The 22,273-nt window shown below is 44.7% G+C and overlaps 1 protein-coding gene across 1 annotated transcript in view; it reads right to left on the bottom strand.

The window, feature by feature from the left end:
- Positions 1 to 19,285, bottom strand: part of ATP6V1C1 (ATPase H+ transporting V1 subunit C1) — a 1,238,716-nt gene extending 1,219,431 nt beyond the window's left edge. The window contains exon 1 of the mRNA XM_069621464.1: positions 19,142 to 19,285. The gene's annotated coding sequence lies outside the window, so the exon portion shown is untranslated. The remainder of the gene's footprint in view (positions 1 to 19,141) is intronic.
- Between the last annotated feature and the right edge of the window lie 2,988 nt (positions 19,286 to 22,273).

Genomic DNA, 22,273 nt, shown 5'->3' with positions numbered 1-22,273 from the left:
ACACATGGCGCAACAGGGCATCCAGTACCTGTACCAGGATTTTGGAGAAACAGGGTTGTGATATGCCGTGCAGCTCACCAACCGTGTGTTGATAGGTGCCAGTGCCAAGGAAATGCAGTACTGAGACAACCTTCAAGAGGGGGGGGTGGCGTTGGGGGTGTCAATTAGGCTGCTGATGTTGTCCTCAATCATGGCGTTGATGTGCAGGATTGTTGCACGGTCCAGCCGGTATAGTGTGTGGATCTGTCCTGGGGTGAGGTTCCAGGGTAAGGCCCTGATGCGTGGTATTGCTGGCTGGCGGCGGGGTCGGGCTGGCTGGGCAATGGTGTTTGCCATAGCTGCAGGGTTGGCTGGTTGCCGCCTGCGCCTCCTCTGCCTACGCCTCCGCCTCCTCCTCCTCTGCGCTATTACTGCCACCATGTGCAGTGCTGCCTGTTGGTTGAGTAGGCCCAGTCCCAGTGCTACTAGACCTGCTGCCTGCATGGTTCTGTGTTGTGTTGGGCTGGGTGTGGCCCTTTTGTAGGCTCCCAGTGGCCTGCTAGGTCCAGCTGGGCTGATTTGGTGCACCTGTGCCCTGATTCAGTTCAGCAGGCAGTGTATAACGCCATGTTCGTGGTGGCGGCGGTTCCGCCACCGTGATCACGGTATTTACGCCATTTTTTTGCCGGTATTTCCGTGTCCGCGCTAGTTGTGATGCTCACGGTGTTTCGTGTTGACGGTAACGGAGGGGTTTCCGTGCAGACGGACTTAACGGGACCCCTATTTCCGCGGTGTCGGTTTAGGGTGGTGCTATTACCGGGGCCGCGAGTCATGATTGGGCGGACATGGAAACGGTGCCGGTATGGTTTTACCGGCAGTGTTAATTCCGGACCGGAGTACTTGTAATGAGGCCCAATGTCCTGGAACGTTCAGGGCCTAGGCAATTACACAAAGTTCTGCAAGATTGTGTCCTATGCTCAAAGACATGGGATCAGAATACTCATGATACAAGAGACTCATGCCCGGTCCCACCTGGCAACTGCCATCGCACCAACCTGGGGACCCAAAAGATTTTTCACTACCTATTCCACGCAGGCCAGAGGGGTATTGACCCTGATACACAAGTCTATTAAATTCACTCTACTAAAAGCTACATTGACCCCGATGGCAGATGCGTCATATTGCATTGCAGGCTGGTGGATAGGGAATAGCTCTTGGTAAAAACCTATAGCCCCAATATTGATTCGCCTGTCTTGTTTGATGCTGTGACCAGTATCCTACTGGGCTACGTGGGGACCCAGATTATTGGGGGTGGGGGACATGAACCTGGTACTTGATGTGGGCCTTGGCAGGTCAGGGGCGGCGCCCAGGGCACTATCACAGGCAGCATGCGCACTGCAATCAAGTTGCGCTTGACATCCGTGATATTTGGAGAACTTTCCACCCTCACCTACGTGAATACACGTACTATTCAACTGTGCATGATGGCTCATCCAGAATTGACCCCTTTTTAGTTTCTAATGGGTTGGTTTGTAGGGTCCGGGAGGCCCAAATACTAACACGTACAATATCCGACCATGCACCAGTTACTCTATCGGTTGAGCTTGGATTGCCGGTTCCCACCTGCAGCACCTGCCGATTTAAATCTGCGGCCCTCCTAGATATAGTGTTTAAAGCTGATATACTGTCTGACACCACTACTTATTTCAAATGCAACTCCCTACAGTCCACTACAGCCAGCGTCAGGAGGGAAGCATTTAAAGTATACATTACAGGGATGTCTACCTCCAGAGAGGCGGGTGTACTGAAAACCATAAGAAACGACCTTACTCGCTCCGAGGCCAGGCTCCATGTCCTTCAACAAGAATGCACCACGGCATCCAATTCCACCAAGCTAGTTCAAATCACTGAGGAACTCTCATCTTTGATTCGCACACCACCAGAGAGGTGCGTTATTTCAGCCAGCCGCTGGTGGCGCGTAAATATGGGGAGGGAGATAGACCTGGGAAAAAAAAACATGCCAGGTTAACTAGGGCGGAACGGGCCCAGTCCCAAATTCTATCCATCAAAGATGTGGGGGGGAACGTCTCAATGGTCGGACCAGCAGATTCTAGATATCTTCACAGAGTTCTACATGGACCTCTATGCAGCGCCCACAGAACACAGTGAGCAACATATGAGGGACATCCTTGCCCAGATCCCCACAACACTTATCTCCGAGTCCACTAGGGATCAACTTGACACAATGATCTCGCTTGAAGAGGTGGTGGAGGTTATCTCCAATCTTCTCAAGGGCAGGGCCCCTGGGCCGGACGGGCTTACCCCCAAGCTTCAGCAGGAACTTGGGGCCATCCTCGCTCCCCGACTCTTGGAGGTCTGGGAGGAATCACTCCGTCTTGCCGTCCTCCCCACCCCTCACTGCGTGAAGCTATTATCATGGTCCTGCACAAGCCTGGCAAGCCTATTGATGAGTGCGGCTCTTATAGACCTCTGTCCCTAATGAATATCAATACAAAAATGTTTGCTAAAGTGATCGCTCACCGCTTCCTCCCTGTCATGACACACTTGGTACATGAGGACCAATCGGGGTTTGTGCCAGGGAGATCTACCTCCCAAAACATCCAGCAACTTTTCAACGTTATGGCCAGAGTTGACCAGGATGTCAATGCTATCACTGTTAAACTCAATGCCCAGAAGGCATTCGACATGGTATCATGGAGGTATATGTGGCTGGTTCTTGAGACCACAGGCATTGACCCCAATACGATTAGATACATTAAATTTTGTACACAGACCCGATGGCCAGGGTGCGGGTTAACTCTCTGACTTCTGCACTGTTCACTCTCTTTAGGGGCACCCGCCAAGGCTGCCGTTCTCCCCGATTCTCTTTGCTCTGGTCATGGAACCCATGGCAGACCACATTAGAGAGAGAGAGAGAGAGAGAGAGAGAGACACTCAGAGGGACCCAATTAACCGGCTCCCCCGAAATAATATCCATGTACGCCAAAGTATTATTATATGTTAGAGACCCCACTACTCACCTAGACCCTATCCAGCGCAACATCACGCGCATTGGCACCTGCTCAGGATTCACAATTAACTATTCCAAGTCCGCAATTTTTCCACTTACCTCCGGCACTCCACAGCCGGGCTCTGAATACCCACTCCGCTGGTCCCCCGGCGTTATCCGATATTTGGGGGTCCAGGTGTCCTTGTCAGGACGCACGCTGCTGGGGGACAACTATGGGGCGGCTGCGCAGTTCGCCGAGTCCAAGCTGGCCAGATGGCGTTCCCTCCCGCTGTCACTTGCTGGGAAGCTCTCCCTTATTAAAATGATCCTGGTCCCCAAGCTGCTATACATATTCTGCAATGTCCCCGTATGGCCCGGGAAACTCTACTTACGAACATGCACAAAACCTTTGCACAGTTCCTATGGCACTCGGGCGCGGTCCGCAAGAAATGGCGGGACATGGCGCTCCCATACGAATGGGGTGGGCTCACAGCGCCCAATCTTTGGTTATACTGGGTGGCGGCACAGGCCCAATACGCTACATACTGGTACCCGAGTCCGCTTAATTGCCCGCATGTCAAACTGGAATTATTGGCGGCAGCTGGGACCAACATCACGTCCCTAGTGGTGCAGCGTGGGCTCTCTTCTGACTCTCCGTATGACCCGGTGGCAACCACACCATTTGCTTGGAACCGCAACCTTGCCGCGTCTGCTGACATGCGCCCCTACTACAAGTGGCTCCCAGCTTGGGAATTTCCCGGGCTGGATCCCACACATGATCCGGCCCTGACCCGCCGGTGGGAGGCCTTGGGATATCGTGCACTTAGTGATTATTACCCTAACGGGAGGTTCATTGATCACCAGACTTGGAAGCAGGGTCACACGGGTTACGCACTTGAAATGAGGTTGTCGGCCTTCTGGGAAGCGACACTAGGGGCCCTCGCCGACATCACTGAGGTGGCGGTTGCCCCAGACCCGTTGGCGGGTCTTGTTTGGAGTTTGGGAAACCAATGATACTAGAAAGCAGGCTAAATTTCTCGACATTGGTTGCATGGTAGCCAAAAAGTGCGTGCTCCAATGCTGGAAAAGTCCCTTCCCCCAGAACATTCCCGCCCTAGAAATGTGCGGTCAGCATTTAATAGTTACCTCATGAATCAATCTGAAGACATGTCTAGTGCCGGCTTTCCCGGAGTTTCATAGACGCACTCCGGCGTGCGTTGCATCGCTCTACTCCTGGTTTATATACAATGGTTACATTCCTGCCTCAATATGCATGTTATGCTGTATAATATATATGACTACTGTTAACTCGGTGATATGTACCCTTTCATGTGTGTGTGCTGTAACTTCTGCCAATAAATAAAAATAAAACAATTAAAGAGCTGGAATCAGAGTGCTTAACAGGAGAACTACACTTAAGCTCAGCATAGAGCAACAAGCTCTAACAGGATTTTGTTTAAATGTAATGCAATTGGAGGCCAAATAAATAAACGGCCTATCAACAGGACAGACAGATTACTTTTTTAATATTGAAAGTGTCTAAATTATGAATAAAGTAATAAGGTGGACAAACTGTTGGCACACGCTTCGAACGCAAACGTTTACCAGGCCTTTATATGCAAAAAGATACCAGCGAGAATGTAATATGAGAATGCGTTGAAGCGAACAGAAGTGCAATGGATATTAACTTAGAAACTTCTGGAAGCCCTCCAGTTAGTACAGTGGTTCTATGGACAAAGCGACCTCTAAAAACTATCAACTTACATACAACCAAAGGACATGACCCACAGGGCAGTCCCAAAACATATGGCTATGGATGGACTGCGTCCAGTTACATCTGTGGCAGGTGGAATTAGCCCCATCACTGAATGCTTCCAACCTTGTAGATGTAATATATGCCCTTAAGCTTTACCTGAAGCAATCTGAGACGCCATTTTATAGAGAGATGTTTGGGTGTAAATACATACTTGCATCCATTGCTCATCAGTAAACGAGCCCCTCATACTACCTCTCCTATTTCGCTCTGGCCATGGAGTTACTATGAACAATGACATCCTGCACCATACAATAAAGGGTGGAGAATATATATATCTAAGCAGTAATGTATGGGACTGATCAGACTGAAAGCAAGGACACGATGTAATGCCTTTTGTGTCAGATTGTATTGGAGAAATGCAATCGGCTCTCCCCCTACCCGAGAAGAGAATGTCTCATGTGTATCAAATGCCCACTCTCATAACAAGTCTGCGTGGTTTAAGAGGCGTCGATGACCTAGTAGAAAAGGGGGTTAAATGTACAACTTTTAGGAGCCCCAATGGGCAGACGGAGGGGGAAGACGTGTGTGCAATGCTTCCCATTACGTATACGTGTGGGAATGTGATCCCAGCTTCTGTCCAGTATACTACAAACTGTTCCATCAGGATATGAAGCTCCATACCCTGGCCAGCAATAGCAGTCACAGTAGGACCCGGTCAGATAATCCCAGCTGATTGTAGGTGCTTTAGGGCGCTATGCAACATTACTGACAAATAAGGAGAGTTTTAAGAGCCCTCGACCTGGCCAGACAACGATCATTTTAACATACAAAATGTTTAGGAAGATCAGCATGTTGGAGAACGAGATTTTACCCAAAACAAAAAGATAAGCATGCACATTTTTTTGATTTTCAGCATCAAGTCCTCTGAAGAAGTGTATTGCGCTCTAGGCATTCAGTCTCACCCTTAGACACTGCCCTCCTAAATAGTTATTTCTCAGAAAGTGCAAAATTAATTAAGCATCGCTTTGATTTGGTGCATGGTGCTGATAGAGTATTATGCAGGTTTGAATCTCTGCAGTGTCTTCGTAGCCTTTCATCCTTCAAGCGTCATAAAACGGTTGCCTCCGAGTTGGGTAACAATGACATTATTTAAATGATCTAATCCATTGATATTTCGTATGTACATTTATAGATGGTAGCTTTATAATGAAGCTGTTCCTCAAACTGAATTTGAAGTCGTACTAAAAAACATCCCTTAGCTGCAATGCCAACATGGCAGATGGGTGCTATAAAATACCAAACAAGATAATACAAATAATACCAAGTGTCATATAAGTATGAACAAGCGAATGCCCATTATCTCATAATATCTAGCAATCTCATTAGAACTGGCCCATTAGAACAAACATACATCGACTAGTTCTGGCATCACATTCGCACGAGAGTGCATTTCACCGATTTCCATAGCGAACGTTAACCTTTTCAAACTTTCTTCGTAGACCTGTCACCACGCCACACTCAAAGCATATTCCTGTTCCTCACCCGAGACCCTCCACATTCCAAGGCTCATCCCTGTCCAAGCCCCGTCCTTGGTACAAACCCAGCCCAACCCTGCGCTTCAATAGGGTCAGAACTGGGGAACTGTGTAAAATACTACTCCATCTGAAGCTTTATACTGGAGTCCATTTCCACTACATTTCAAAAACTCTATTTTCCCCACCTTTCTTTATTGTGGCTTTACATAGAACACTGTACCACCAAGAGAACACTACAAGGGATATTAAGTTCACCTTAAGGTTCTGTGTCTATCCAAAAGCATCTTGGCTGTTGCCTCATGCTCTTTTATGACGCAGAACTCCTTTGTGGCTCAATATCCCGTTTATGTACAGTTGAGCATACACTATTCTATATATCCATGATGAAGCTTGTGGTTTGTAATAGCTTGTTAGATCTTAATAACAAGACGACAATAGCCTCTGCCCACACACAAACCAGAACTAAAGTAGCAGGTTGTTATGATGTAAGTGCAAGTTAAAACAAGTTCATAAAAATGTATTACCAGATCCTAGGTAAACATTGAGCTGCACTATGAGCTCATTAAGTTCTAAGAATGTTATTCTAACAATGTAGGAGTTACAGTAGAGACTGCAGGGAGAGAGCCATGTTGGCACTCGGCTCTCATAGGCCGCTGTCGCTGTAATTAAATAAATTACTGTTTCTTCATCACTGCTGCCTGGAGCCCTTATTCCCTCACAGGTATACCATCTGCTTAGCCTGCCATTCGCTACCAATAACAGGCAGTGGCAACCAATCAATATAAGCCCATTGAACTTGAGTTGATTTGAGTTGCTGTAATATGTTGCAGGATGTATGGTAATCCTATTACCAGCAAGGTTTTTGGGGCTATAACCTCTTTCTTAGGTTGTGCATTATACATGTCTAAAATGTGGAATTGGTTGGCCGATTTGAACCCCCAAATCCCAGTTACATCCACAAGATCTTTTTTTGATGCAGGGAGCTACAGCACTGAAATGGTACATTTCATGGGGGTTTGTTGTGTAAATGGGCCCAAAGTGTGGGGTTTAAAAAAAGGCGCTCTCGGCTTTCCGTGGCGTGTTCCAGACAAGAAGTCCGAGGGGACTTGGTAAGGTCCACCCAGAGAGGGAGCGAGCATGTGGCTGAGGTAATTTAACCTCTTGCCCTTTCAGAAAGCCCCCACAGCCGCACCTGGTGGGCAGGGCGGATTTCGATATATGGTGCCCGGGAGTGGCACGGAGTGAAGAAGCTCCCGGACGACCAGAGAGGGCAGCAAGGCTCTCTGCAAGCCGAAGGATGTCCCCTGAGGCCTCCCTTGGTTTTGGGCTGGCTCGTGACTCTCCCCAACCCTGGGTAGAGAGTGTGGGTCTGCCCGGAGTCAGGAGAGTGAGGTTGGGCAGTGTATACCACACCACCAGCACTGTTTGCTAAGACAGTCGCAAGCTAAGCCGTGGTACTGGCTTTGAGGTAGGAGGGAAGCAGTGAGGGATAGAATCATATATTTACAAGCTGTGCGGCAGACTACTTTTCGTACAGACGAACTTGGTAAAGTGTGAAATTCTTGTCAAAAGGGAAGGGGAGATACGTAAATTCATAAACAGACAGACTACTGTTCACCGGAATTGTACAATCGGACCAAAAAAAAGGTCCAACCGTACAAAAAGTCAGAAAAATGCTACCACCAAAAGGTTCGAACACCAAAAGGTTCGAACACCAAAAGTTCGAACCTTTGTAGGTAGCATTGTAGGTACGTATATAAAAAAAAAAATCCACTGCAAGGGTGTCCCCAGCAACACCCGGCTCACTATACTGTGTGCTATATTGCTATAGGATATAGTGAGCGGGGGAAACCCCTGCAGCTCCCGAAAAATAAATAAAATAAAATAAAAATTAATAAAAAATAAAAAAAGGGAGGACCCTGCGGCGCCGGTTCTAGATCTCGTAAGTGAAAGGGAACAGGCATCACAGGATAGGTAAGTAGGGTTTGTTTATGTTGGGGGTGTGTTGTGGGTGTGGGCATGTAGGGGTTTTGAACGTGTGTTGGCATGGGAAATGTACAAAACCTTTGTGGTTCGTACATTTCACATGCTAACTTTTCGGCTGTGGGAAAATCAGTCGCGGTCGGGTCACGTAGTTCCCTTTTCACCTGCGGTGCGTACTTGGTCAAATGTAAAATTCTTGTCAAAAGTGGAGGGGAGAAACGTATATTTATAAACAGTACAGACTACTTTTCACCGGAATTGTACGATCAGACCAAAAAAAAGGTCCAACCGTACAAAAAGTCAGAAAAATGCTACCACCAAAAGGTTCGAACACCAAAAGGTTCGAACCTTTGTAGGTAGCATTGTAGGTACGTATAAAAAAAAAAAAATCCACTGCGAGGGTGTCCCCAGCAACACCCAGCTCACTATACTGTGTGCTATATTGCTATAGGATATAGTGAGCGGGGGAAACCCCTGCAGCTCCCGAAAAATAAATAAAATAAAATAAAAATTAATAAAAAATAAAAAAAGGGAGGACCCTGCGGCGCCGGTTCTAGATCTCGTAAGTGAAAGGGAACAGGCATCACAGGATAGGTAAGTAGGGTTTGTTTATGTTGTGGGTGTGGGTGTGGGCATGTAGGGGTTTTGAACGTGTGTTGGCATGGGAAATGTACAAAACCTTTGTGGTTCGTACATTTCACATGCTAACTTTTCGGCTGTGGGAAAATCAGTCGCGGTCGGGTCACGTAGTTCCCTTTTCACCTGCGGTGCGTACTTGGTCAAATGTAAAATTCTTGTCAAAAGTGGAGGGGAGAAACGTATATTTATAAACAGTACAGCAGACAACTCTTCGCCTACGTTGCACAGAAGTACTTGGTAAAGTGTGAAATTCCTGTCCAGAGTGTGGGGGAGAAATGTGTAGTTACAAACTGGTGATGTGTTTCTTTAGGTATCAAATATGAACAGCCTGGCTTTAAAGCGAACCAATTGCTAATAATTAACTATCTATTTACCAGAGGTGAATAAACTACCCCCCGGTGATCCAATCTATGTGATGCACTTATTTATGAATTAAATGTCTGACTGGTGTTACAGTGATCCAATTGCTAGTAATTATGTATTTACCAGAGGTGAATTAGCTACCCCCAACTGACCTCAGCCATGTGACCCATTTATTTATGTACCCTATGTGAACTTATTTTCTCACTTATGACTATTGATGTTATGTAATGCATTTTATACCATGGTTCTAACGGCACCAATAGTTGTTTTATAAAAACAAGGCCGTCAAGCTGGTCAAATGAGAATGGTCTGTGAGTGTTTATTTAACCCTGGTGTACACTAATCCGAGCTAGCAACCATGGCTAAACATTCCACAAAAGAGGGCCTTCACTCACCCAGAACAAGCGGCCTACGCTGAAGACAGATAAAATTAATAATTTAAGAGATCCCTTATTGTCGTTGTCAATTCGCACATGTGTGCGGTAAGGTGTGAATATCCCATGGTCAGGACTCCTACAGGTTGCAGTTCACCATATTTTAGATACCTTAGGGAGAAACACCTTACAGTTACATCAGAATATGATAGCTTGCTAGCCAGTACTCACCCCCGGCCCCCTTTTAGGTACATATTATCAGTCTTTTATGACCCTTCATGTCCCATTTTCAAACAAAGAAAACAAAACAAACAAACGGTAATAGTAGGTTTATATCCATTCTAATGGCACCCAATTTACTGACACTGAAGAATGAAGGTGTGAGTTTGTCCGCCAGGATCCAAACCTGTAACTGCAGGCTGCACACACATGTCTGAGGGGGTTTCATTATTGTACCAACCTTCGGAATTCCACTCAGTTTAAGGGACAATTTAGATTAAAACCAGAATTCTTAAGATACAGAGGCACTTGTTATGTTGCCCCTCTTGGAAGTGAATTTGCATTCATGGATATCTGGGGTTGGAAATCACAATTCTGGTTAGCGGGGGGGTTTCAAAATATTAGAAATAAGAAGAGCAGGTTCTAAATGCCGAGCGAAAAGTTATTTTTTGAGTGATTCTGTCAAACGTTACTTTATGAATACTATTGAATCCATTCAATGGCAGGCTGCCTCACTTTCAATTCTTCCCAAAATCCAACACTGGTGCATTTGATAAATTTGAACACAGCACAGTACATGGAGAACCACAGAGATGAATTTTATAAGTCAATGGAAATAATTGCCACTTTCAATTCCGCAGGAATAAAGAATACATTTTCAACAAGCGGCCTCGGAAGGTTTGGCGGGTTGTGAAGTTTTTTTCAATAATATAGGTGTTATAGTATACATAACTATGTTGTTTCTAAGAATACTCATGATGCAGTATGATTCTGCAATCCGTGGATTTCAGAATCATGCAACGATGAGAAATTACGAAGTGAGGCTGCATCCACCCAGAGACCTCATACTTGTATTAACTAAATAAATATACAATTGCATATATAACTAATTGTCAGTGATGTTCATTTCACAACAATTGGCGACGAGGATCGTCCGTTACTGAATTGAGGTCTCTGCCAGAAGAAAAGTAAAGTCGGACGTGCAGACCAACAACTGCGAAGCGAAGCAACAAAACTGCATAATAAGCTCAACGCAGGCAAATTTACAGCGAGTTGAAGCACAGGCGAGCCCAGACCAGTGAAAGCACAATGAGTCTCATATTTATAAGGACATATCAACAAAAAGAAATGTTTACGAGTAACGGCAACCGTGGATGTATCATTTGAGTGGGGCGCGAGCGTGCGGATGATAGCACGTTAGAAAAAAAGACCTTAAAAAACGTAGGAAAACGTGAGGCGGCCATTTTATGATCAAGGCAGTTACCATGACAATGTAAATAATACGTCTCTTCAACAGTACATGAACGTAATGCTACAGAAACAGAGATACAAATGACTATTTCCAGAGAACGGAAGACAATACAATACGATTATTAAATCAATATTAGGTACGAGCCAGACAAGAGACTTATATACAGGCACAATAAGCTGATGCTGATGCATAAAGATATTATTAAAGAAATAGGGCAAATTAAAAACAAACATAAGACAGACATCTTCACAGTTAAGACCAGTACCTACCCAACAGGAAAATTCTAATGCAAAACATTGCTGCACAAATACAATTCCTTGCACAACCAGGGAATCCAGTATGCAGTTGGGAACAGTGGTTAGACAGCTTCCACGTATATCTGAGAGGAATAGGAGGAGCCAAATTCAATGATGATTTTAAGGAAGCCACATTGCTAAACTGTGTGGGTGCTGAGGCTTTAAGAATATTCATAACTTTAGCATATCAATTCAATATTGAAGAAGGTTCTGAGGAGGTGGCTACTGGCTCTGGAAACAGAAAATATGAATTGGCTGTAATCAAAATGACCAAACATTTTAGAAATAAAACATAGTTCTGGAAAGATACAATTTTTTCTCAAGACGATTTAATAAAGGAGAAACTGTTGACACGTATATGGCTGCCCTAAGAGGTCTGATATCGACATGTACATTTATGGGAGTAGCAGATGAGTATTTAAGAGATCAATTAGTATTGCAGGTTGCAGATTCTTGTATACAACAACGCCGACGCAAGCAACAGACCCAACCCTAGAACAAGCTGTGGAAATAGCCAGATCAATGGAATTAGGAGATAAATGCATGAAGGAAATGCAAGACAAAATACAGAGTGGTGAAGTAAGATGTGTCCAAGAGATCTTATGAAGGAATTTCGGATAGAGAAGAAGAAAATGTAATTGCAATGATTAAAAAGATGTCAAGAGACAATTATAGCAAAGACATGAAGGGAGAAAGAATCAACCAATAGAACAAAAGGCAAATGCTACAAATGTGGCAGGTATAGACACAAAAACATTGAAAAAGAATGCCCGGCATATTCTGCAGAATGTTATAAATGCGGTTATGTAGGTCATTTTGGGAAAGTATGTCGAAACATTAGAGGAAGAGGAAGAGCAGGAACACTTCTGTTAGGGAGGGGAGAATTCTCTTATAAGGCCAATTTCCCAAAACTAGTGAGTCCCCCAGCAGCTTTGCTGGATTTTTGGGGTTTGTTTTTTTCTCCTGCTAAGAGTGAGACTCTTTTACTCCCACTCTTAGACATGATTTGATATATGTCTCTGACTAGTTGTGTGATTTTGGGCTATGGGGTTTTCTTTTTACTCCATAGGGTATCATCTATTTTTTATGTGTGTGTTACACAGCACCCTCAGTGCAGTAACACAGGGGTGTCATAGTGACCCCCAAACATAAACTCCACACCCTGGGACTGACTACTGTCTCCCAGGGCATGTAAAGTCACCGTTGACTTTACTAGTCCTAAATTGTGAACAGAACCAGTACAAACCATCATATTGTAGAAGTACTGGATGGGGTTAATTATATTGCCCCTAGGTCTGTTTTCAAGGGGGCACTGTCCAGTCCCCCTTTGTCGAGTTTCTGGCTGGTGGCAGTGGTTACCACGCGAAATATTCCACCAGAATATTCTCTATGGGATTTTCCCATTGATTGTAAACGCACCACTTTTTGGTGCAATGTTAAAGATACCGCCGGTTTATTTATTTAATATTAAATTCACGGTTGGATCTTTTTGCTAGATCTCTTTTCTAAAATGTCGTTCGTGTCTGTCTCTATAACTCGGACCAAGGTCGAGCCCTTTGTTCCACTTTTTGGCGGGCTTCTCCACAGAAGCCCTCCAAATGGTGCCACTCTGTCTGGGTTCCACAGGATTGGTGGGGGGGTTGAATTGGCACCCTGGACTGCGTTGCCTTAGCAACCCAAGTCGCACTCTGTTCTTATTGGGCCAGTGGCGAGCCACCCGGCTCACCACTTAGCATGTTTGGGTGACAGCTAAGCTGTTGAATGGGGGTTTTTCTGCATAAAAGCAGGGCCTTTGGGACTGGAACTTCAGAAGTCACCACAGGACCTAAGAATCTGAAGAGGGAAGAAGCTGAGCCATCTGCAACAACGACACCACCGGGGAAGCCCTGCTGCAACTACCTCACCACTTTCCCGACGACAAGAGAAGATCTTCTGGCTAGACGAGTCTTCTTCCTCGGAGCTGGTGGGACCAACCAGTTCACTGTTTTCGCCTTCCAAAGACGTCTCTTTGTCGAATTGCCCGTGCCAAGCGCCGCGGCGGCCGGATAGCCAAGCTTCACCACTTTGACCGCGAATAAAAGGAATGCACCTTTTATCGACGAACTCCGCAGCTGGTTTCATCCCTGTGCAGTGCAACAACTCCATGTTTCCTCCTCGACGAGATCCTCTCTTCCCCTGGTCGAAACAACGAACTGCAACCACTGCCAGGAACAACTGCCACCGCTGGAGCTTCCTCTCGGTTTAAGGTACTGTGTCCTGCCTGGCCTCCCTTTCTTCGGTTTGCCCAAGGTGACCCTTAAATCCTTGGCTTGCCAACTGGGTTGGCCCCAGACCTTCTAACTTTATCTTCTTGAATCGCCTCAACCTCTTTTGAACATTCTGCAAAGACTTTCAGTGTGTTTTAAACCGTGTGATCCTGGGCACATTTTGCTTTGCTCCATTTTAAGTGGGCCTGGCCTATGAACTTTGGCTCTACAGTATATACTGCCTTTCTTCTCTTGCTGAGAACTCCTAAAAGTGTTGGGAGCTGTTTTTATTCTATGCTCTGTCTTTTTCTCTCCCTTTAACTGAACTATTGGAGTGCCATCAGGTTATGCGCTCACACCAGTTTAACAAATCGTGGTGTTTTCATTCTGACTTGTCTAATAGTTATTAAGGGAGGTGTGTATACTTTACCTGACTGTGTTTTAACTTGCTTTTGATTTAGAGTGCTAGTATATGCCATAAAGTGTGTTTTAAATAAATAATTATATACTTTTTATACAAAGCTCTGGTCAGTGTTTGTTTGCTCTACTGAGTTTTTAGCCCTATTGTGTATGCTCTATATACTGCCCTACTCTTCTTGAGAGAAGTCTGACTGCTCAGCCACAGCTACCAGGTAAATCTGGGTAGTGCAGACTGCTACCAATTGGGTTTACTACTTACTCCTGTAATCTTAATCTTTTTGCAGTGTTCCCTAAGGGAACTGCCCGGGATTCTGCCTAACAACTTCCCATGAATAGGATGCAAAGACATAGGAATCAATTCACAAAAAATAGTGTGTCAAACATAAAAGCAGTGGAAGGAATTCCTGGGCCAAGCAGTTTAATGTCTATCATCAATGAGATGGAAGAACAAGTACAGATGCTGGCATTTACACCATCTGAAGGAAGTGTAGGGTCACGGGCGTCTATGTTGGTGAATAGTGTGTCTTTCAGAGTAATGGTTCATACTGGTTCACCATACACTAATGGTGGATATAGAAACATTAGAAAATTAACTACAAGGAAGAAAGGAAGATCTAAGAGATACAAGAGTAAGAGCCACTGGGTATGGAAAGACATCAATCAACATAATTGGATATACATGGGTACATTTAAGTTTTAAAGAAAGGAAGACATATTGCAAACTATATGTGGCTGAAAATGAACTCTCAATTGTAGGATGGTGAGAGCAAGCTTCCTTACAAATTAAAATGCATCCAGAGGGAATATACCAATTGTAGGTACCACTGAAATGAGTTGCGAGACTAGTGAAAACTTAGCAAAAAGTTTTCCAAAAGTGTTCAATGACACCATTGGTACATTAAAAGGATTTAAACATAGGATTGTGTTAAAAAGAAACGTCAAGCCGGTAGTTCATAAAGTGAGAAACATTCCAATTGGCACAAGGGAAGCTTTGCAGAAGGAACTAGTAAGGTTCTGTGAACAAGATGAACCGATAGAAAGTTCAGAATGGCTTTCGACAATTGTCATTGTTCGCAAATCAGATGGATCAATAAGGATGTGTGTAGATTTAAGAGATTTTAATGCAAATATTTGGGTGGATAGACATCCGTTAACGAATATAGGTGAAATGCTAACAACGATGAAACCAGTAAAGTTTTTTACAACATTAGATTTATCGTCAGCCTATCATCAGGTGGTGCAAGATGATGGCTCGAAGCAACTTACATCTTTCATTACCCCATTAGGAGCATTCAGATACAAGAGGACGCCTTTTGGATTGGCATCAGCGGCAGCCGTATTTCAGAGATTAATGCAGCAGTTGTTTGATGGCTCCCAAGGTGTTCATTATTTTCAGGATGAAATACTGATATCAGCAATGACAGAGGAATATCATAACGCAAAATTGCTAGGAGGTCTCACATTCAAAATAGAATAGTGTAAAATAACAAAAAAGGAAGTCACTTATTTTGGCCACTCCATAATGCAGAAGAAATAAAACCAAATAAAAACTATGATTAACATAATTCTAGGTAATCCAGAACCTACAAATAAAGATCAACTTCGCAGTTTTCTAGGGCTGACCGAGTATTATTCTAATTTGTACATCATTTTTCTGACAAATCAAGGCATATGAGAAAGTTGATGGGCAAAGGCATGAAATTCATATGGTCAGAAGAATGTAAGTTGAACTAATTTATTAACACAGCTCCAAGACTCAAGATGTTTGACTATGGTGCTAAAAGCATTATTTCTGTTGATGCCAGCATCATAGGGTTAGGTGGAGTCTAGCGTCCTTGAACAGATACAAGAGGGTATATTGTTGTACCTATCGCTTTTGCCTCCAGGATGTTGAGAGGTGCAGAGAAAAATTATTCCACCATTGAGAGAGAAGCATTGGGAGTGAGGTGGATTTTGGAGCATTTTAAAAAGGTCTGATTTGGGGTGCACCAGTTGTATTGAGAACTGATCACAAGCCATCAATTCATGTGTGGAGTTCTAAGAGTACGCATCTAACATCACCACGCAGCAAGAGGTGGATTTTAGACATTATGCAAATATAATGTCATAGTGAAGTACACGCCAGGAAAATCCAATGTCGTGGCGGACTGTCTTTCGAGGCTACCGTGGGATTGTGATGAAGATTACGTGCAAAATGATGAATCTTTGGGGGAACAGTCCACAGAGTGTGTAATATCACACATCAATCCAAGTTTTTCGAAAGGAGAATGGGGCAAAGCAATAGATGAAGATATTGAACAAGGACATTTGAAAAAAGCTATCAAAGTGATTGGAGAGATGTTGACCAGAATATCGAAGTGTTGGACAAAAAAAAAATGAACTCTCTTGTGATGATATATGTATATACAGATGAGATCGCATCATTCCACCGATTTCATTGAGAGAGAAAATAATGAACATTGCTCATGAAGGACATGTGGGCAGGAGCCTTACAAAAAGGAGAGTAAAAGAAGTGCACTGGTGGCCTGACATGTGGAACCAAATGGAACAACTAGTAAAAAAGAGTGCACAGCATGTGCCATTAGTGATAAAGGAAAGAAAACACGGCCTACACCATTACAACCTATTGAAGTTCCCAAAATGATATGGAACAAATTAGCTATTGATATAAAGGACCTTTTGAAAATTTGGGGACACAAAGTGTATATCATAGTTTTGATAGATTATACATCTAAATGGGTAGAGTGGGGTGTAGTGGAGGAGACTTACTTCTGCTAAAGGGGTAACATTTCAGAAGGAATATTCAATAGAAAAGGTGATCCTCAAGAAATGATATCAGACAATGGAGCCCAATTCATGTCTCTAGAGGTACAGAAATTCATGAGAGAAAGAGCCATTGAACATAGAAAAACTGCCTTATATCATCCAATGACAAATGGCCTAGTCGAAAGAATGAATGGATTTATAAAGAGTAGAATTCAATTAGCGATTGTCAATAATGTGCCATGGAAAGAAACTTTAAAGGAGGCACTGAATACATATAGAGTTACCCCGCAGTCAGTCACGGAAGAAGAACCTTTCTCACTAATGAGGGATAAAACAGCTTCAAATAGATTAAGACCTGCCTGGCTCATGTTAAAGAAAAGTAAAGAGATTAATATGGAAGGGATTATAAGAAGAGTGAAGAAGAGACAGGTTGAATACAAGAGGTATTATGATGAAAATAAACATGTGAAAGATAGTATTATCAAGGAAGGCGATTGGGTCTGTGGATCTGTGTAAAAGAACCAAAGAAAATATTGAAAGTGGAATCCAAGTACAGGGTTCCACAAAGAGTGGAGAAATGTTCAAACAAGTCTGTGATCCTTGATGATGGTAAGAAGTGGTCTTGTGATGACATAGTATCATCAAGAGCAAGAATTCCCTTGGAAGAAGAGCATGTGATGGAAGAATTCAGAGACAATGATGCAAGGAGTTGTAGGTCATCAAAAAAACAGAAGGATTATACAAAACTTTAAAAAAGATTTTGTGTTTTACTAATATACATATATATTCTGCATCATAGGACGAGATGCAAGATGTGGACTCCAATATATATCCTTTTCAAGGTGTTCTTTTAAATGCTTGTGTTATTTGTTTTTCTTGTTTAGTTATTGTTGTTTTGACTAATTGATTATCTGTTGAAATGTGGAAGGGGAGATGTTATAGTATACATAACTATGTTGTTTCGAAGAATGCTCATGATGCACTATGATTCTGGAATCCATGGATTCCAGAATCATACAACGATGAGAAATCACGAAGTGATGCTGCATCCACCTGGAAATATATAACTAATTGTCAGTGAAGTTCATTTCACAACAAGAGGCGCCAATATTTGTGTTGCACGGAGTGTTGTGTGACCATTGACCAGCCCTGGTTGCTTTTGTTCCAGTGCAGTGGCTACTTGGCCTAGCAATTAGTTCTAGACTGCTGTTTTAAGTAGAAAGGGGAAAGGATGATTTGCATACAGATGGTCATTTTCAGCAGATGTAAAGATAAGCTAAAAGAGTACGGAACGAAATGTTTCTCACAATTAGTGGTTCAGCGTGCATTTCCAAACATCACTTTTTGTTATAGTCAATATATGGGTGCCCCCCAATTTTAGAATCTAATCGCTATAAAAGCTTAGCAAGAAAGGTCTTGCAAAAATAACTTTGATAATTGCAGTACTTGCTGCAGGGATACACAACGTAGAATGGAAAACTCCAGTTTATCAAAACTACCTAGTGTCGTATCTCATAACTACAGGGCATGTACTTTCAATATGCGACGGTTAACTATAGGCGTAAAATAAATGAACAGGTTAGTCAACAATACACAAGGGCCACTCAGTTTGGGTGAATTCAACGGCCTCTCGGTGATGTGTGAATAAAACTCTGATACTTCTGCTTTTGTTGATACGGACTCTGGTCTATCAGTGGTGTTGTGTTGGGAAACGTGTGAGAGTACGATGTTAAGACTAGCTTCTAACCGGTGTGTTTGGTGCAGTATTCTTGTGTAGTGTGGGCACCCTAAGCTCTCGATGGTGGTTGGGCAACCTGGCATCTCGATAGTTTAAGCATGCTGGACTTAGGTTGTGCGTGGGTGGGCAGCATAGCCGCCCAGTAATATGCTTGAGGACACCCTTTCCTCCTAGTGGAGTGTGAATTAATATGATGGCTTCTCGAATGCGAACCGACCTAACCTCAACGTAGTGTTTGGATTCGGATCCCGTTTATATACGGTGTGCAGCGGTGCAGCCTGGACTCCAGTCTTGGGATCAGTAGTTTGGGAATGCAGTGGTTGTGGGGGGCTGCTGTGCCCAGCCGTGTCAATCAGCGTGGAAAACGACCTTCAGGAAAGGCTAAGTATGGACCCTGCTTGAGGAGATGGCATTCTAACGGGCTGGATGGATGCTCACGTATTTGCTAAAGGGCAGCTGTGTGCTGCCGAGTGTGAACCGCATCGCACTATCTTGCTGCTTTTATTCATCACCACAAGTGGGCGGTGACTATGTCGCCTTGTTGTAAACTGGACCCACCACTTACCAAAACTATCACCTGCAACGATCGCGGCTTCCGATGCCAGCGCAAAATCCTCCCCAGCAGCTCAAACTACAGCCACCTCTTTCCCATCAGCAGGCAGGCACTGTCAAAACGAGATCCTGACCAAGCGCTCACATGACCCGATCAGCTGACTGCGCCCAACAGTCCAACAGCAATTGGTCGATGGAAATAGAAGTTGGACTATGCCTACTTGTCTTCAAACGATTACGAACATGTCAATCCGGCATTCGAGCGATTACGTTTCTGTATTGGGAACGTAGTACAAGTGTACATTTTGTGGCCATCTTGAAAGGGGCTCGAATGTATAACAATTGCCGAGAGTAATATTACGCTTCATTTACTTTACTTAACGCTTTCTTTTTGTTCAAGCCGTTGATTTTCATAACTACACCCACTACCTTAAAAATGCCACAATGTGCTAGAAACCCCTCACATTGAGGGCAAATTGTATTAGAAACAGGAACAAGCACAGATTTGTAGCTTTAATAAATCAGGACATTTGTGGGGTTGAGAATAGTTCCAATCCGAGAAACGGACCATTGGTTGCCAGGGCCATTTCTCAGATGGGAAATAGCTTCTTCAGTGTGAGTGGGCTAGTTCGCGTTAGAGAATTGGCCCGTTTTGCCCCTAGTGGCCAAGTCCTGCATAAAAATGGGAACTAGCCTCCTCACACTGAGAAGGCTAGTTCCCATTAGAGCAGTGGTCTTCAAACTTTTTTGGCCAGGGCCCCCCTGAGCAAAATTTGGGCAGGTCGGGACCCCCCAGAAATGCCAAATGGACAGTATATATTGCGCGCCGTCACCTGCTCCCATCAAAGTCGCTGGGCTCCCTCATCCCACTCCTACCCAGTCGCTGGTCTCTCCCCACCCCATCACACACCCAGGGCTCTCCCCACTCTGCTCCCATCACTATCCCATGGTTCCCGCCCATTGTGCTCCCACCATAGTCCCTCGGTTCCCCCATCCCGTTCCCAACACAGTCTGAGGGCCAGTGGCGGCTGGTGAATCTTTATTAAGTGGAGGGGCATTAAGGGGAGGTTCGGGGGGGTTTCCCCCTGTGAATATTTTTTTAAATAATAGGTTAAAATGTTGCATTGTAGAGCATACTTTTAACAAAAAATGGGTAAATAGCCAAACAGTTTGCAATTGTTGCTGGGAGTCCAGGGGGCAGGCATTGATATTTTATTTCTATCGCGCTCGTACACAAGTGTTTCAGAGCGTGACAAGGCAAGGGAGGGGAACAGAGGAGAATAAAACAGCGATCTTACTAGGCCCAGTGACATTGAGAACGCGCAAGTGTGAGGGGAAAAGTGCATGGAAGGGGGGAGAAGTGGAAAGTGCGAAGCAGAGGAGAAACAGATAAATAACAATAAATAAATAATAAAGGCAACAAACAGTGGTAGTGCAGCCAGCAATTTGCAAGTGCTACGTTTAAGGCAGCAGACAGGGTAGGTCTGATAAGTGCAGGAAGAAAGATGGTTCTCCTCAAGTTTTAGAGTGGCAGGGCGCTGTTCCAGAGGGAGGCCCCAGCCGAAGACGCAGATCTACCCCCAGCTCGTTTCTTTGATGACCCCAGCTTCGTTTCTTTGATGACCCCAGCTGCTCTGTCCGTATGTGCGAGGAGGCGTAGGAGCTCCCCCTCGGACATACAGACATGCAGTGCCCCAGCCAGCATTTCCAATGAGCTATGCAATGCTGGCGAAGCAAAACGCCCCAGCACTTGCATGGCTCAGTGAGCATGTGCGGCTGGGGAACTAAACTGAACTGTCAAAGGGAAACAGTGTTTCCCTTTGACAGTTCAGCCAGCCCAGGAGCACTCCATTAGCTGGATAAAGCAGCTGAGGGAGTGCTCACTGTTTCACTGGGCTGGCTCCTTAGCTCCTCCATAATGGGTGAGGGGCCACTGGGTGGGCGCCTCTTGCCATTATAGATGAGCCGCCAGGCTCGGACAGGCCTATAGGGCAATGCCTGTACCAAAAATGTAAAATGCTAGTTTGGGCCAATCAAAATGGGCCACCATTTTGGCCAATGTGGACCATTTTGATGAGTTACTTAACTATGCAGTTAGTAATGTTGACCATTGTTGCTGAATATATCACAATTTACTTACATTTTAACACAAAGCACCCCTTTGGGTACTATTGAAACAGTGGGCTTCATAACTACTCTGGCGGTAGCTGTGCCGGTAAAACCGGCACGGCTGCCACTGGAGTTGCATCCGGGTCTGGCACCCGCGAATGGGCAATTACTAGGTCATGCCGAGTTAGGCGGACATGATAATTGCCCTTTCGAAGGTGCCGGTAGATCCCCATTCCCATTTGAGCCCCATATGGCTCAAATGGGAATGGGGAGCTCGGATGCACCGGCACCGTTAATAACGGTGCTGGTGCATCCGACAAGCTGAGGTCAGACCTGGCGGGGGCTGTCAAGCACCCACGAGCACAACTCTTACTATGGCGGAACGGTAGCAACGGTGCCGGTAGCTTACCAGCACCGTTGTTACTGGTCCGCCATAGTAGTAATGAGGCCCAGTCTGTGACTAAAGGAATGAATATCCATTTACAACTGTGGGCCACTTTTTCATTGTTGCCTGAGACAGTTTCATGCTTCAGCCCGCCCATGTGGGCCACCCCTGCCCATTTTTCTTCCAATCTAAAAAAAAAATAAAAAAAAAAAAAAATCTTTTTTCATGCTGAGCTCTCAGGGCCCCCCTGGGATGCACCCGCGGACCCCTAGGGGGTCGCAACCCACAGTTTGAATACCACTGCATTAGAGAAATGGCCCATTTTGCTCCCCTAGTGGCCAAGTACTGCATAATAATGAGAAGTAGCCTACTCACACTGAGAAGGTTAGTTCCTGTTGGCAGCTGTGTGTGCCTCGGGCCACCTCATACACACACACATGCATACAGAGATACACTCTGAGACACGTCTGGTGTGGTTGAGGTCCCGGCAGAAACTGCAGTTACGGACGCTTTTATTATTAACGTGCATGCGTGAGCCCAAACGAGGCTCGCGCATGTGTACATGCTTTATCCCACTGTAACATCCTTCCTTTTCTATAAAACAGAAACACTCAACACAATATAACATAAGCGTGACTCAACGTGAGTCGC

This window comes from Ambystoma mexicanum, chromosome 5q (assembly GCF_040938575.1).
Source record: "Ambystoma mexicanum isolate Mex_15411 chromosome 5q, UKY_AmexF1_1, whole genome shotgun sequence".
In the NCBI taxonomy this organism is placed as follows: domain Eukaryota; kingdom Metazoa; phylum Chordata; class Amphibia; order Caudata; family Ambystomatidae; genus Ambystoma; species Ambystoma mexicanum.
The sequence above is the reverse complement of the archived record's forward strand: the minus strand, read 5'-3'. Positions and strand labels throughout refer to the sequence as shown.